Source organism: Xiphophorus hellerii, chromosome 17 (assembly GCF_003331165.1).
Source record: "Xiphophorus hellerii strain 12219 chromosome 17, Xiphophorus_hellerii-4.1, whole genome shotgun sequence".
Lineage (NCBI taxonomy): Eukaryota > Metazoa > Chordata > Actinopteri > Cyprinodontiformes > Poeciliidae > Xiphophorus > Xiphophorus hellerii.
Window position 1 is genome coordinate 12,159,331 of NC_045688.1, and position 16,410 is coordinate 12,175,740.

The following is a 16,410-nucleotide window of genomic DNA, read 5'->3' on the forward strand; positions in this document are numbered from 1 at the left end:
GATTGCATGAACAAACTTATTCAAGTGTGATTTTATTGCATTTCTTTTTTAATGGAAACAACAATGCATAATTGTGCCTTTTTAACATTAGCAGAACATCTAAAAGGTTTTGGGCATATTAGTCATGGAAACACAGCTTCTGATGGTGACATATTCTCCATCAGGATTTCCTGCTAAAGAGAAGAATCCATGGTTTCATCATGTATGCCAAGTGTGAAGGCCCTGAAACGACAAAGCAACCCCATAACATCACACTACCCAAGTCTCTTTTTTGGGAAAAGTGACATGGACCTCTGTGGTCTCTCTGGTCAGCAGTATCTTTCGTATTGGAACTGTCATGGATTCCATTTTTTCCCATTGTTGAATCACGAACTGTGACTTTAACTGAGACAAGTGAGGCCTGTGGTTTTTTTGGGATCTGTTTTTGGATGGTGTAAATTTGGTTGAAGGCAATCAATTATATTTTCACATTGAGCAAAGATTATTTAGATAGCTTCATCACCTTAATAAACAAAAATAATTTTTGGAAACTATTTTTATTTTTTCATCTGCACAGGTTATCTTTGTGTGATATTTGCATGTCAGATTCTTTACAAATACTGCAGATTGTAGACCAGCCTCTGATCAGTGCTTCTCTAAACAGCTTGCAGTTACAGAAAAACCATATGACTGACAAAAAGAAGTGATCTGGAATCCTAATGGTGATAGACTGTGGTATGAAATTCTCCCTGGAGAAAATAATGATACCATGGCACAAAAGCAGCTGTTATTCCTTCCTTCTCTTTCATCCCAACACATGCGCTCATCCTTCTCCCTCCTCTCCTGTGGTATCTTTCTAGTGCAGTGGCCTCCGTTTACCACCATAACCCAAATTAGCTGGGCAGGCGTTATCCTCTCTCATCGCTCGGTGCCGCCGTTAGGAAAAAGGGTTTAAAAAAAAAAAAAAAAAAAAACGAGGCAGAATTTCCTCCCTGCCTCTGTGACAGCGCTATCTGACAGCGTTTTTACATCTCCCCTGCTCTCCCCTCACCACACTCCACTGTCAGACAAAGAAATTAATACCCCCAGTGACTGTGTTTTAATTAAGCAATTTCATGCAAATTACACATTTTAGATTGTCAAATAATATACTGCGCAAAATCGTAGGCAGGCTGATCTGATATGCATGGTGTGTTATTCTTCCAGGCACTGTGCATACATGGAAAATGAACAAAAATGCTAATTTCTAATCTATTATGCAAACAGTCGAGATACTGGCGTAGATTTGCACGCCTTCCTCGGATAAATACATCTCTTGAATTCTATGTATAGAGTGACGGGGTTTCTTAAGCAGCCCGAGCCATTGTTATTTATCCTATTTTGTCCTCGTTTCAATCGTATCTGCTCTTGCTTTTCGAGCAACGTCTGCTCGACGCTCTTTATTCTCGCGTGCTGCAGGCTGCTCAATTTGGATTACATAAATAAACAGATGCAGAACAAGGTTGCAGGTTTATCACCAGGCGTTTATTGACGGCAAATAATTGGGGGAGGATCAAAGAACAACTTGAAACGTGAACAAAAAAAAAGAGCCTATTTGAATTTTCTTTTTTCTAGTGTAGTCTATGAAACATAGAGCTCGAGCTAATATTAGTAATCCACACGACTCTTCGTCATTTCCCATTAGCACACTGAACTTATTTGAAATTCATTATAATCCACAAGCCTTTTAGTGCACTGGAATCAGTAATGATGACAAAATGAATATAACATTATACTTTATTACAGTCGACTTGATTTAATCTGGCGTTGCCGCCATATGAGAGTCCTCAGAAATACCCCTCTTGAAAACGGCGGGTGTCAAAAGTCAGCATGCGCAGGTACCCAGAGTCAAAAAGCAATCCTTATTAACTGAAGGCTTGAGGAGGGGTCTTGCTGTTTCTTTGTGATTCAAATCCATTTAATCAAAGGTTTGTTTCTATATGCTGGCACTTAATAGTGTATATTACAGCATACAATGGAACTCCAATGAATTGCAATCCATCCGGCGCTCGTTTCCCTTTCTCTTCTAAAGAGTAATAAAAGCAGGATAAGAGCGGGAGAAGGCGAGACTAATGGCAGGGTACGAGCAAATTGTTGACGTGCTTTCTGCATATTCAGAACAGTGTGCTTTTTTTTTTTCAATGACTGCAGATTTGTACAATAAATTAGGCTTTTTTCTCTCTCTCCCTCTCTTCTTTCCCCATTGGTATAATAAAATCTGCATGAACAATAGGGAAGCATGTTCACCGCAAAGTCTAAAACATTGTGGGGCAATTACAGTTGCTCTGAATTTTCCTGCTCAACATGATGCTGCTCACTGGTGCCTCAACTGTGCATCCCCACCCTGCTGTCAGACTCTTTCCACTTCATACCTTCTCCATCTCGTTGAAGTTAACTTAAGGTCCAGGCCACCGGAAAATGGCGACCTCGAAAGCAGCTGCTCCAAACTCCAGCGAGTTTCTGCTGAGATTTGGTACAGCGGCTGAAGGTTTGTTGGCTACAGGTTGCCAAATAATATGTTGGAGAGAAGAGGAAGGAGAGAAAAAAAATTGCTGGAAAAAGTTGGCTTGCAAAACCACTTGTGGACTTGGAAATGGATAAAACGAAGAAAGACGTGAAAAATAGTTGGTTTTGGAAATCTTTGTGAATTCTTGCTTTTTTGGTGATTTGTTTCTTTGTCCTCGACATCCATGTGTTATGTGTTATTTTCTCGTTCATCATAAATCCGTGTATTGCTTGTGTTTTGTTTACTTTCTCTCATGTTCTTGTTGTAAAACATGCTTTTTGGTTTACATCGTTTTGTTTTTAATTGTTATGTTTGTGTCTTTTCCTGTTTAAAAACAAAATTCTTTCATTTGTTGAAATATTGTTTATTCTCCATAGTGGGCCATCCCCCCCACACCCTAACAACCCTAACTTCATATAGTTAAGATTGTTAAATCATTTCTGAATTCTCTTACTATATTGTGTTTTGAGAAATTTAGTTACATTTTCTGACATTTTGTTTTACTTACAGCTTGTTTTTGTGACGTTTTGACATGTTTCAAAACTGTAAAATGTTTCAGTTTTGTTAAATGAACATTGTTTTCACCGTCTCACGTTGTTTTTTATGCCTTAGTTGTCTAAAATGCAGCTACATGTACCCATTTCTTTATTTAGTCACATGTTGACAAAATCAGTGTTACAGTGCAGGATGGGCAAACTAATAGTAAATTGATCCTGACCGTTCAGTTAATCTGCTCACTGTGGACCAAAACTAAACAAGGGAACTGCCTGAAAACCTGAGATGTGCAGAAACTGTTAGCTCATTCAAATTGGGACTAAAATACTACTGCCACCTCAGCTCTTCCCTAAAGGACCTCAAGTGAATTTCATCAATTTATCATGTTTTAGCTATGTTTAGCTGTTTCGCAGTAACACATTTACTACCTATTCTATATTCTGGACATTAGTTGAGGGGTTTTTCTGTCTTGTGTAAGTTGGTGTGTTTGTGAATGTATATCCATTTACCAAAACCACCCACACTGAGACACTACATTGTAATTTTTACAAATTTAACCAGTAATGTAACTATTAAATGTAAAGCATTTCTAATCTTTTGTGAAATCTGGTTGAACAAAAAAAACCCCACTGGAAGCGCAAGAGTCAGCTTTAGGTCTTGGAGTACTTTTTTTTTTTTTTAGACAGTGAGACAGTCAGCGAACCGTTAGAATGATTCAAGTGCCTTTTTCTGGTTATTGACGGTGATTAAAAGATTTGCTGTGCCATCTGATTGCAAGACTGCCAGACGCTGTATTGATTCCAGGTGGGCAGAGAGTTAAACGTACAGGGTGGATTGCTCGGATGAAAACCAGGGGAGCAGTGATTCAAATGCATCAGTCAGGCAGTTAAAGTGCTGCCAGGGACAAAGCGAGATTAGGATTGAAATTCAAGTCAGTGGAACAGTGATCATCCCAGGGCGACGCAATAGGATAAACATGGCGGTCCTAAGTCTCGCTTCCAGTCTCGAATCTTTTGCAACCTCAGGTTTTCTTTCTGTTGTATTTAACGTCATCTATAGCCTAGCTTCCCCCGTTTCTACTGTAAGAAAGGATGCCCATAGCCTGATCCTGGTCATAGCCATGTCCATGTTTCACTGTGCATGTGGTTTGTTCGTGCTAACGGGATGTTTTTGTTTTCCGACTTGCATAGAATTCTGGCAAAAATAAGTTAATTTGAACACAGAATCTTCTTTCCTGTATCTATTATTTTTACTGTAACTATGCATCGATCTGGCGCTTTGAATCCTACAAAAAAGCATCCCTTTTGCAAGATCTGTACATCCAACAAGGGTTTATATTTGCTTATATAGTAATCACTCCAATAAAACCAAATTAGTGAAAAAAAATTAGGCAACAGTTTCACAATAGCCTAAAAAGTGAGTAATGAGATCCATTCCTTGAGAGAAAAATAACTGAAGTTATTTGTCACACAGACGGCAAGACAAAATATCACAATGAGGCCTTGTTGTTGTCATGCAAATGCAAGTCAAGTGTGAAAAATGAGATCCCTTAAATCATCTTTGTTAAGGAAGCGTTTCCATCCGAGCGGCATTCAAAGGCGTCAAGAGAGGGCAGGAAACTGGAAATCATTGCCTCGTTTTCTCCTCCTCTATCTCATACTACTTCATCATCATCATCATTTTCGTTGGTTCTGTTACTGCTGAAAAAAAAAGAAAAAAAAAAGTATGAAGCGCGAGTGGGGCCAACAACGGGCCTCCTTGTTTTGCTTGCTCATTAAGTCTGCCCAGGGGTAAAGCCAATTGATCTGCAATTCATTCTCACAAGCGTTAAATCGATGGGGAGGGAGACATGAAAAGCTCTGGGTTTTTATGACTTCAGTCAACGATTCCTGAAACGCTTTGTAACAGCAGATAATGGTAATCCGCCTTGTTTGTGACTCCGTATGGAGAAATCAATGTAGTAAAAAAAAAAAAAAAGGGCAGGAAACCCAGGAAAAAGTTGATTTGAGTGAGAACGGTAGTGGCTGGTTTGTCCACCTAAATCTAAATCCCTTTAAGACAAATGATGTCACTCACCAACCTCATCCACTTAAACGCAAACATGCAAACAACAGTTCTTCATCGCTACAAGTACAGTAGGAGGCACCCTGAGCGATCCATTATGATTCATTTCATATTGATTGACAAAGTAGCAACATAAAGTAATTATAATTGATTCCAGATGAGACTCAACCTGCCATACAGAGGATCCTCCTCCTTTTTCCCTTCTTCTTCTTCCTCTCTCTCCATTTCACTTACTGCTCGGAATCTGAATAGGGAGCTCGGGTAATTAGGTCATGCTGTTAAATTTTTAATGATCTCTGAAATCATATTCATGCTCACAGTGTGTCAGGTACACGTACAGCCAGCCCGGAGTGATACATCACCATTCTGTGACATGAACAGAAGGCCTTAGCCATTTAATTGTGTGACCTTTTCGACCGAGCGCCAAGTGAAGCCATCGGGAGGGAGAGGTATTTAGCGGGGAAAATGAGTGATTGGGTATTGGTAGGCTGAACAATGCACAAGCTTGTCATAATAAAGCAGATTCGCTCGTTTGGAGCATGGGGGCGCGCATGTGTCCGGGCATGTTCAAGCAGATGTGTTTGCGGGGAAGGAGATGGGCTTTTATCTTTGGTTTTTCGTGTTCCACTTTTACGAAGCCGCCGGGGGTCACAGTCAAGGTTGGGGCCAAAGGTCAAAAAGGGGTTAAATACTGAAAAAAGAAAAAAAAATGGCTGGGATCATTTGCAGTGATAGACAGTCATCTTTTCTTCTAATTGAACATGTCAGAGGGAAGAAGAAAGACTCTGAGAATCAGAAAATGCTCTATTATATAGATTATATTTTACATTTAAGTATTGCACAGGCTTGGAGGAGAAAAGTTTACATTTTTCATGTTTTAAGTGATGAAAATAGTGCATGATAATCAAATGGATAGAAAACAACATACATTTTTCCTTTAAAGAAGTGTTTGCACAATAAAAAAAAAAATCTACAAGTGTGGTGCGCATTTGTATTCGACCTGCCTGAGTCAGTTCTGTTGAATCACTTTTTGCTGTACAGCTGCAGGTCTTTTGGGGTTTGTCTACTTACTTAGCATATCAAAAAGGGAAACCTTTTTTCCCCCCAGTTTTCTTTGCAAAACATTTCGAGCTCAGTCAGATTGGACAGACAGTATCTGTAAACATCGGTTTTAACCTCTCGCCACAGATCATCAATTGAATTTCAGTCTGAACTTTAACTCATTGAGATGCTTTGGTTATACGTTAGGGTTGTAGTCCCAAAGGAAGGTCAACCCGTGCCCAGATATTCTTAAGAGGTCTTATCGCATTTTAAAGTTCCATCCATTTTCCCATCAACTCTGACCATCTTCAGCACAGTTTGGATCTCATTACCTTTCTTTTTCTTGCCCAGTTGGTTTAGTTTGACGGCGACGTTGTGGTAGGTCTGCAGTTCTCGGTTTCCACAGTGATGTTAAAAGCGTTTTCTGAAGCGCTCGCCCTGCTTTACATTTCTCTACAACGTAATCTCTTACGCATCTACTGTGTACAATGCTCTTCAATTTGTTATTTCTTCACTGATGTTCTAAAAATCTCTGTCGTCTTTATGGACAGCTGCATTTATATAAAGATTAAATTTCATGCTGATGTACCCTATTTATTAGTAAACTTCTGAAAGCAAATGGTTCCAAAGGAATTCATTTAGGAGGATTAAAACAAAATGAGCTAGATACAAATGCATGTTGCAAAAAAAATTAAAAAAACTTCTTGTGAAAAAAATCTTTAAAAAATACTCTAACGTTTATCGTTGTGACATGGTAAAATGACAAAAAAAAGTTAACTGAGCAGAACAAACTATGATTTTTATTTTTGTTTTATTTGTAAATAAAGTCAGATTCAAAAAATCATCCATCCATCCATTTTCTGTTCACCCTTTGTCCCTAATGGGGTCGGGAGGGTTGCTGGTTCCTATCTCCAGCTACGTTCCAGGCAAGAGGCGGGGTCACCCTGAACAGGTCGCCAGTCTGTCGCAGGGCAACACAGAGACATACAGGACAAACAACCATGCACACACACACTCACACCTAGGGAGAATTTAGAGAGACCAATTAACCTGACAGTCATGTTTTTGAACTGTGGGAGGAAGCCGGAGTACCCGGAGAGAACCCACGCATGCACAGGGAGAACATACAAACTCCATGCAGAAAGACCCCAGCCAGGAATCGAACCCAGGACCTTCTTGCTCCAAGGCAACAGTGCTACCAACTGCGCCACTGTGCAGCCAAGTAAAACATCCCATTATTGCAATGTCTTAAAGTAATTGTGTAATATTTTTAGAGTGGCCGTGTTTATGTCCTACACTCCTGCAAGTCACCTAAAATGTACGATAAATCTCGTACATTTTATAATGCATAAGTGTTTGAAAACGGATGATATAGCAGGAAGTAATGCGCTAATTTTAATTTATTGCAAGACCCAGAGTAAAATTTAGTTTCAAGCCCTAAAACAAGCTGGCACTGGTTATGCATTTACAAAAAAAATAAACAGTTAAAAGTTTATCACTTTTAATACTCTGGTACAAAAGTGGTTTTGCGCAATTGGATTAAAAATCCAGTGTGAGCCACATTTACCTCAGACTAATTTATCTAAGAGGACTGTATGATGCAAGTCATTAAAAGCGTCCATTTATTCTCCATGCATGCTTTGATGATTGTGCATTTTTCCTGAAAAAACATACAGGGAGCTATATTTCACCATGTCACACATCTTAGGGTGAAATCGTACAATGCTGTTATTCATAAAGGTGAATAGCATTTAGCATTGCACTTGAGCTGTTCTGAGTGCTATTTTCATCTTTTAAATAGCTATCTGGAAGTAAAACACAGATTGCCTGAGCAAATTCAATAGCTGACCAGCACAAAAGAAAGAGAGAAACTAAAACAGAGTTTGAGGAAAAGTACCTTTGCTCACCCCTCATATGTAAAATCCTTCATTAGGGAAAGATTGTCTCATCTTGCACCAGTTTCTGACAGTAAGGTGGGTTTGATCCTCCATAATTACCCCTCCCCTGGAAATGATTGCATCTCAAGTTTCCATACTGACATCTCTATTTGGACACAAGTAATCCGCTTTCTTGGCTGCGGCTGATACCTGGCTATAATCTGCCCAGTCAAGCAGCAAAGAATGGCAGCATGCTCGCTCACTGCCGTGGCATGAAACACAAACAATGAAGCCTGAACTCCAGTAATTTAGTCGATCCAGGGTTTAGATGGGTTATGAAGCATGAATGCTTCCCTCCCCCCCCCTTTTCATCATTATTGGGGTTGCATGGAAGGCGGGGAGAATGCAATGTAAATGGGAATAGGCTTGTCAGCCTGTTTAGAGTGATGTAAGACAAAATCCAGAGATTAGATTAAGCCTTGTGGTATACTTGTATTTAAAAGTGACGGGTCTGGACAGGATATACAGGGGATAAAAAAAAAAAAAAAAACTTGGCAAAATCCAAACTCTCACAATATGCTAAACAAGTCTTCCACCTCTAAGAAAATCCTTTTTCTTGTTATTGTTCAATTGTCAGTTCTGATGTGGTCTGCTTTGATTCAACGTATAATAAAACTCAAGTTATTCACAACCAGCTACAACGATACATGCATAGTTTACACCAGATAACTTTCATAAGACAGGTTTTTTTTTTACACCTGAGAGTAAAAACATTTTACTTATATTTCTATGTGAATTACCAGAAAAAAATTATCTTTTTTTTTTTTCAATTATTTTTTTAATTCAAACGTTCAAATACACTAAGATCAATATGCCTTTAGACAATTTAGTAGAGCTCAGATGAGCAGTTCATGTTTCTGGAGGCACACAAGTTGCTGTATTTTAAGGTAACACCTCAAACATCCTGCTTCCTTGTGTTACATTTCAGATTGTGATAATTGTGAACCTCCACATGAAAAAAATTCAAGATTCATGAAAACGCCACTTTCATTCGGACAAACAATTATGTGGAAGTATAAGCAGTATAGGAACACAGTATTCCTATACTGAATCCCATGCGGGTCCCAAGATAACTGTGTTTTTTCATAGAATGAATAATGATTCTGATATTGCCAAATTACTTACAATATGGCTTAAGACTACTAAAAAGGTCAATATTTTGGTGTGACCATCACAAAACCCTGATCTCAGTCCCAAAGAAACTATTTTCCAAGTGGAAAAAAAAAAACTTCAAAGTTCACAGTTTTAAAACTGCAGCAAAAATGGTAAAATGACTTCATAACAATTACCCGCCAACTACATATCCAAAGGAATAATTTGTGAAAAAGCATCCCATGCCAAGATGTACAGTGGAGGCTAAATGGTGATGTGGGCCGGTATGTCTTCCGTTGGCTCTGGAATTGGGTAATTTGAAAAAAAAAAAAAAAAGATCAAACACATACTGCCCATTCTTCATTGTCTTAATTACACCATAAAGGAGATTTGACATATTCAAATCTTCCAATCATTGGAAGACAATCACTGTGGGAAAGGAATGATGGACAGCTAGTGATGGGAATGCATTCTGCTCCACGTTTTTGAAAAGGAAAAATTCACAGAGAGAGAACGAGTCAGTAGAAGGTGAATCGAGGCAGTTGCACAAGTTAAGCGGTGGTTGGTTGGATTTGGGGAGGAGGGGAGGGAGGTTGGGATGTTAAACAGCCGACAAATGCTGAAATAAGTCCCAGAAACCGAGCAGCTGGGTAGAAAGCCATTAGGCACGATGCCGCCAACATGACAAGGCAGTGGGGCTGGGTAAATAGTCTGTTTATTCATTTAGATATCATTCAGCTGGCTCATATAATCATGGTGAACAACTGCTGCTGCTGCAGCGGAAGATGAAGGGGACAAATAACATGCAATGATCTAAAAACAATTTTGTGTGGCGCATTTAGTGTGTGAAATATCATTTGAAAGCAGGCTTTTGTGACAGCTCTTGGCAGCCAAAGCAGAACTGATTTCATTTCCAGCCGCTGATTCCTCTAAACCAGATGGGACTAATGCAATCAGCTTTTCACAGCCTGTTTATGTATTTATCTATTTATATCACCAAGGGAGTTATGCTGGTTGTTCAGTTGTCATGTTTGCAGAATCCCCATTTGCTAATCAGGCTAAGCCTCTCCGTGTGAGCCTGGAGCAATAGAGAACTGAGCTTTCACTCTCCGGCTGAAAATGTGGAGTGAAAAGGAAATCAATATACTAATAAGACGGGGTGTCACAGTGTCAATGTGTGGATTTTTTTGGATTAAAAACGGATGTGGATTTGAAGTTACAAATAGCCATAAGGCAGCAGAAAATCTGACTTTGATCAAAGCTTCCAAGATTCCTTAAAAATTAAATACAAAAATGACATTCAGATGTCATTTTTGTGGTAATTCAATTACAGTAAAATTCCCTTATAGATTGCAGTCACATTCTGTATATTTCTAGTGTTTAGTTTCTTTTTTCTGCAATTTTGGATCAAAAGTTGAGTGGAGGGAAAAAGTGTGGGGAAAAAAGGTCTAACAGGGATAACAACAGCTTTGAGCACTCGAGATTGGGAGAAAATTCACAGTGTTAACTGTTTCTGGAGTCTCTTCGTTGTCTCACAAAATTAATTAGATGGTTGTGATGAAATATGGGAGGACCATGCTGTCCCTGGGTCACGTCTACCTTCTTCTCTTCCTCGCAATGTTTTCCTTCTCAGGCCCTGAAGCAGTTGAACTTGTGGTGAAAAGAATATCAGTAAGTTTGTCACAATTTACTACATCCACTTACAGGCCTATTAGCAGTGCTACCAACTGTACCACTGTGCAACAAAATATTAAGACTATATGGAATTTTCTGCTTGATGCATACACGTCTATCAAAATGCTTGAAGGGAAACAACTCTCTCTATGTGTCTGAGCATGGTGCCGCTGTTGAACTCAGCAAAGAGAGGAGAAAGAAGACGAGTGCACATTGCAACTTTCCGATTTGACATCTGAGGGTGTGGAGGTCACTGTTTATGCAGAAGTGTGAGTATTTTTGACTATTTCCCTCTCGTTACCTTCCCAGCCTTGCCTCCCCCCGCTCATAGCTTTTAATTATTTACAGTTTTTAAGGAGGAAAAAAAAAAGAGAGAGAAATAAGTAGTCAAGCTTTTGAACATTCCTGATGCTGCACTGCACTTCTCCTCTGAAATATCATGCATATTTAAAGTTAATAAAGCACATTCCTTACCTTATATCCCGCTTTTTAATGCAGTGCATGAAACAAGATGGGTGTGTGCGTGCGTGCATACCCAAGAGTCGATTTGGTTAGTGACCCTCCCTGTGAGAGTCAACTCTCAGAAAGACAAACCACATTCATGATCAGCACCACCACAAATTGCTGTCAATATTCTCGGCTAAATCTGTGACCTCAAACCCGGTCTCGTAGGTTACATCAAGTAATCTGGTAAATTGAGACAAAACTCTCACTTATCTGTCGCACACAACCAGCCAGGGTGTCAATGGTTCATTGACAAGTGGAAATAATGTTCCGAGTTCAATGAGGAAAATCATGAATAAATCCTACAGCAAAAACGTCAGACCCACCATGTTAAATGCAGAGCTGTTATTATGCTGTTGAGTCGTTTCTTCAAAGCAAGTCTTTGAGCTTAAACTACTGCTTTGTCTTGAGCTTATGATTGGGGTATAAACAAAAATGACTTAGCTGTTGAATGCCTTGATATTTCCACCATAACTGGTATTTTACCGTAAATCGTCAGCAAGGAAGGTGGCTAACAAAGAGGCTAGCATGCAGAAGTTGGCATTAGATGTAATTTTGCAACAATTAGACCCACTGTAAGTGACTGACTATATATTTGAGATACTGGTATATTTCAAGACGAGCCTCAGGTGTCCCAATATCAAATCTTTGCAGCCATTAACAATAGTTTTACCATGATTGGCCTGCATTTATCATATATTTGATAAGCTTTGCTTCCCTTCAGAAAAGGCCACCCTGCTGCCAGCACCCTGTTTAAAAGTGGGGTCAGTTGGTTCAGAGTGATGCTGGGGATAGGCAAAAATGCTTGATGTTGATTTCAATTGACCAAACCTCTTCCTATAGTTTTTTTATTGTCCTTTTTATGAATTTGATTTTTCTACTGTTCTATAGGTGCCAGAATAGTGGTGTGGATGACTAATTAATCTGTAAACAGATTCTTCTTGGTTGGTTCTCTGAACACTGCTCTCGTTTTCTGGCTTGCCAGTGTACATGAACAGAGATTTTTTTGAGGTTGCAGCGAACTCTTAAAGATGTTCAAAGCTGACATGCACTCTGTTTTAGACTTTTCTGGAACTCTTTTCCCTGCTTGTCTGATGTGCTACTAGGTCTTCAAGTTTGTTCACAGAGACTGTTTGTCTCACTGGATTTCACTTAAGGGTATATACGTAAAGGGGGGTAATTAAAAATGCAAACCACACTGTAAAGGTTTAATTATACAAAAAAAAACATTTGCAACATGAATCCTGCTCCATTTAATCCACAATTAGGCACTGCTTGTCACCAGTCATAACACTACAAAATGTAGAACCATTAAAAGGGCACGTAAACATTTGCATGCCACTGTACATTTTCCTTTCAGAGAAGCTAAAGTTGTTAACCGGATCATTCACTTTTGGAGTGCTTTTCAACATTTTGTTTTATTCAATATTTGTTTTCCTTTGGGAACGAAACAAAAAGAGGAGTGTTGCTGTGAACAAAGGGTTGCTGGATGCTGGATTCGGAGCGAAGTCTTGACTGGGGATCCTCATAAATCACTACCCAAGCTGCTGGATTCTGACAAGTGCGTGTAGCTTTATCTGCGGCTGATGTCCACTCTTGTGCCCGCCTGCCTGTTCCGTCTCCTGTTTATGCATATCCAGCGGACATCCCACCACTTCTCTCCACTGTTCAGATAGCCCTCCCACTTTCTAGCTTTCCCCTCACTCATTTCTCCATTCTCATCTTCCACTGTCCCCCCCTTTCTGTATTTGTGTAGCATCTCTCCTTTTCTCCCCTCCCCTTCATCTTCCTACCCTCCTGTAGGCCTGGTCTGGTTCTCAAGGCCTCGCCAAGCCCAGAGCCTCCCAAAGATCCTATTTTCCTTTTTCTGGTTGCTTAATTGATTCTGCTGGGGAAAAAAATAGAGGCAATATATATATCTCATAACTTATTTATGATACCCTTTGATATGTGTGATATTTAAGAAGGGTTAATATGAATAGGGTTAATCCTTGAGGGGTGAGTTTGTTCAAATTTTCATGAAGGACTGACCAATGAGATGAGATGGGATAAAACGAAAGTTGGAAGTCACGGCACATGCCGCTCTTTTCAAGCTGTTGCTGCTCCCACTTCCCCACACAAAAAACCCCCAAACTGCAGGACGAAACTCAACAGGAATCTGCTTTCGAACTTTTTCGAAGACCACTTAGAAGAATGGATGTGCGCTTAGATGTACGAGCTACGGAAAGGTTAAAAAATTGCCACGTCCTTTCATATGCATATTACATTTACTTTTTGGTGCCTGTGTCGGCACTATCTGCACGCAAACGCCCACGCCTCATGTATGTACAGTCTGTGGGTGCTGACAGAGGAGAGGGAGACCATGCTCCGAGGCTGGTGCATGGAGGCTTGTGGGGCTGCAGTCCCAGCATATTCATAAATCAGGCCTTTCAGGGAGCTGTCAGAGGCTCCATAATGAGGGTCATTACTCAGGCAGGGTGTCAAAGCTACTATCACAGGGACCCGTCCCTGGAAATCACACTCAGTCTGCTCCTTGTTAAATAAACAGTGCAGTATACAAAATGGCAAACAAGCTGAGGGTCAATCTGATGCGGTGCGGGGCCAGGCGGGCCTCCAGAGTAATTTACCCTGAGGGAATACCTCTCGGCTGGGGAGATGGATTACAGAGAGCCCTCAAAAAAAGATTAATGGAAATAAAAATACAAAAAAAAAAGGAACACAGAAAAAGAAAAAAAAAGTGGAAGATTGAAACAGAAAGAGGATATGAGGGATTTATAACACGGAGAAACAGACGGACTGACAGATTGATAAAAGCGAGGAGAGGGAAAATCTGCTGCCACATTGAGGACAACCACTAGCTAAATATTTCCATAACCTCCACCGTACATTCTTTTCTTCTTCAGGCCAATCGGAAATTCAAGAACAATTTGGTTTTCAGGCGAAAACTAATAATATCAGAGGGCTTTCCCCCCACACCCTCCCTCGACATGAAATAAGAGGCACCTATATTTGGTCTGGGCTCACAGTGCTGATGTAATGGCTTGGTAATAACAGTGTCTCAATCTCTGTTATGAAATATTCATCCTTTTATTGCCTTGCTAATATGTAACACACAATTTTATTAATTTAGTGTGGTGGAAGTGATGTGGCTGAGTGGATAATGGCAGATCAGAGAGTTAAGATGAAGATGGGCCTCTGCGTAGCCTTTGTCATGTGAAGGTAGATGGAACAACTTTTGTCTTCAAACATGCTAACTAACCGAGGTAATTACTGCAAATGAATCACGTTTTATTTCACAAGTCACACTGCCGCATATTTTCATTGAGTGTAACTATACAGGAGCAATATTTATCGTGTCAAAACACTTTCGATTATGCAACAGAACAATGAGCAGATTTCAATATTTATTCATTTAATCTTTGATGTAATTCTGTATAATCTATTCATGTATGTAAAATTAAGGGGACCTCAGCACCTAACATTAAAATTTATATCTCGCTGCATAAACCTAACCTTTACCGTCAAATGAGTTTTACTCCTTTAACAGTACAGCTTTTTGGTCTCTAAAACCAGAGGAGCTAACAAATATACTCTCAGTTTATGGACTCCATTAGCATAGAAAAACATGTACAGACAATCCTGATGGCTCAGTGTCAACCGTTTAACAGCTTCCAACAGGTTTTTCTTCAAAAACTCAGCTATTTATCTCCATCTATCCTCAACAATTCTCACCAGGCCTCTCTCTTTCGAACAACTTCCACCGAATTTCACTGTACACAGTAAATTATCAGGGTGATGTCCAGTTTTGGGTTGTTTTCACACCTGATACTCCAGTAGACTTGATTAGATTGGGACCAAAACTGCAACATTGGTTGCACTTTCATCTGTTGCAGTTTGCTTTCACACTGCACTGTGAAAGCAGTCCAGGGACTGTATCAAATAGACCAAAGCCTTTGAAAAACCTGTTCACCCACTAGCCTGTGGTGGTGCTGCACCAAGAACAACTGAAGGAAGCAACGTGAAAACCTTTGAAGAAGATATGAGCAAAATGTAAAAACTAGAGCAGCGTGAGATTTTAGCAAGTGTCGGATTTCTCTTTTGTCTTTGGTAAAAGACCATGAGGCTCCAAAAACACACCGGACATTCTAGGCAAACAAACTAAGTTCGGTTAAAGCAAACTAAGCAAAGCTGGTATGAATGCCACATGTAAGTCTCCAGAGTTATTGGATCTATTTTGGCCAGCACAGCTTCTTCCATGTCACCTAGTTGCCTTGTGGCAACTTGTGGTTTCCTCTACTAATAGATTCTCCCACTGAGCTCTGGAACTCTGCAGCTCCTCTAGAGTTACCACAAGCCTGTTTTCCGCTTTTTCAGCTGATGCTCCACTAGTCAGGTCTGTGAGTTTAGTTTGACTGCTATGCTTTGGTTGATTGATTTGCATATTCTGATTTCAGATGGGGTATTCAGATGGGGCAGCACTCTCAGAATATAGTTTTATAACCTGGAACTACTTTAAACCACTCCACAACTTGAATTGTGACTTCTCTGGTTTGTTTTTGTGGTTTCATTACAGTGTTTGTAGAAGAACATTAGCAAACAAACCGCTAAAGGGCTTCAAATGAAAGAAGGATCTGTAGATATGTTTTCTAATAAAGTTCTATGTAGGCTTCTGGCAATTGTTTGCACAGGATTTTCTGTAGAATCAAAAGAAGAACGTAAATACATACCACAGGTGTTTATTTGTGAAACACGTTTGGAGAACCATTTTTCACTTCACAATAGTGTACGACTCCATCATGAATAAAGTAACTTAGGTTTGTGGTAACAACAACTTTAAGGGCTATTGACAGTTTTGCAAGAAAGCTGCATCTGGGTAAAATTAAAATTCCCCGTCACTTCCTTCTGGCTCATACAGTTCTACAAGAACAGTGTCACCGTCACATGTGTTCTGTTCAAGGACAAAATGCTGAATACTTCCCGCAGATGTGCCCTCTTCTCTGTTCCCCCCACTAACCAAACAGCTTGGAGTGCTTGCTTTTTTCTTTTTTCACCCACCGATTTTCAGCTCACCTACCTGAA